Below are 1632 nucleotides of genomic sequence, written 5' to 3'. Positions count from 1 at the left end.
CACAGGAAGCAGAAAGGCCTGGACTAGGAACCAAGAATTCTGGGTTTTTTGCTCTCAGCCCTTTTATTAACTTGTGTGATTCTGGGTACATTATTTCCCTTTTCTGGGTTTCATTTACTTCATCTGGGGAAAGATTACAATGACCACGACTACTTACAAGCTTCTTTCTTATCCTAAGAATGCTAAAAGTCTACAAGGCATTTTTCATTAGATTTTATCATGAGCAGCCTCAGTTTACTGCCTGGGTGCCCATGAATAGTGCCAAAGACCACTGGAGAACTAGGGCAGGCCACAGCCCATCTAAATATGCAAGACCCTGCCTGTGCCCTACTCCATGTACACCAAATTCTGCACATGGTAGATCTTTTCCTAAATCTCGAATTATAAAAATAACCAGTCAGAGACAAAGAATAAAGACCATGGAAGAAGGACATTAACAGTAGATGAGGTAATCAATCAAAAGTTTAAAATATTGCTTACAGTGTTTTGGTATCCTGAGAACTTAAGGGACAAAAGTAACTTAAAAAAAATCTCATCCAGCTCCAATGTCAGCCTTGAGGAGGCTTTTCTAACTCCCATCAACTGTAGCAAAGACTGTTCTTCATCCCTTCACCAAATGCACATTTAAAGGTGCACGCAACCCACCCCAACCCTGACTACCAGCTTGTGTCATGGGAAGTGGCCTCATTTTTTTTGTCGTTCCACTCCCAGAAATCCTAAACCCGGGAAGTGAACCAAACCATCAGCCCGAAAGCCTAGGAAGGCAAGTCCCTGGACCTACCTTTTTTCGGGCCTGCAATGTCTGCGGTAGGTCTGATGCGTGCAGGGCTCTGGGCAAGTTCCCCAAAGTTCTTTGGTCCAGACCCAGTCAGCTTCCCCCACTCCACACCTCACTCAGTTTAAATCTGCATTCCTCTTCTAGTAGATGTTTGGAACCTGAAAGGATGTGTTGAGAATTTCTGAGACCCACAACTAGTTCCTGTTTTGTATCGGAAGCATTAACTGATTTTGTGTTCCCAATATGGGTGTGGATGTCTATTTTGAAATGTGTTGAAAAAGCAGTGGCTGCCTGATACAGTCTTTCCTGTGAAAGTAATAGTGCTAATTACTGTGGGTGTCAGTGGTGGAGGAGTTTCTATGTGCCAGACTCTGCTCAAAGATTGTTAGATACACAAACTAAGTAAATGGTAATTTATAAATGCCCCCTTTCACAATTTCACACATTTCCATAGTACTCTTGTCTTCCCAGAGAACTACTATTACTATTGTATTAGGTTGGTGAAAAAGTAATTGTGTCTCAATATACACAAGTTAAATATCTTATTTTCATGGTATTTCACCTTTGGAGGTTCAACATGAATAGCCATAAAATGGGAACAAGTCTGTTGTACAGCAATAATTAATACAACATCTTTCTAAGTTAAAGAAGCCGCTGGTATCATAGAACAAGCTGGTCTTTGACTAAGACAAACCCAAAAGCAATCATTTATTGCATGACCTTGTTAATCCCCTGAACCTGATTCATTTGTAAAATAAAATAGTGCCTACTTTACATGGAGGAGGAAAACAAAGTGGCGTGCAGTTTTCATTGATTCCGCGTTTTCTTAGAGAAAAGCTACCATAAGCCATGTG

The 1632-nt window shown here is 40.9% G+C and overlaps 1 protein-coding gene across 1 annotated transcript in view; it reads right to left on the bottom strand.

Annotated features, from left to right (window-relative positions):
* The window catches only part of LOC105535319 (membrane-spanning 4-domains subfamily A member 4A-like), a 47742-nt gene extending 46806 nt beyond the window's left edge, over nucleotides 1-936 (bottom strand). Inside the window, exon 1 of the mRNA XM_011974357.1 lies at nucleotides 782-936. The gene's annotated coding sequence lies outside the window, so the exon portion shown is untranslated. The remainder of the gene's footprint in view (nucleotides 1-781) is intronic.
* Between the last annotated feature and the right edge of the window lie 696 nt (nucleotides 937-1632).

Source organism: Mandrillus leucophaeus, unplaced genomic scaffold, assembly GCF_000951045.1.
Source record: "Mandrillus leucophaeus isolate KB7577 unplaced genomic scaffold, Mleu.le_1.0 Scaffold1443, whole genome shotgun sequence".
Lineage (NCBI taxonomy): Eukaryota > Metazoa > Chordata > Mammalia > Primates > Cercopithecidae > Mandrillus > Mandrillus leucophaeus.
The sequence above is the reverse complement of the archived record's forward strand: the minus strand, read 5'-3'. Positions and strand labels throughout refer to the sequence as shown.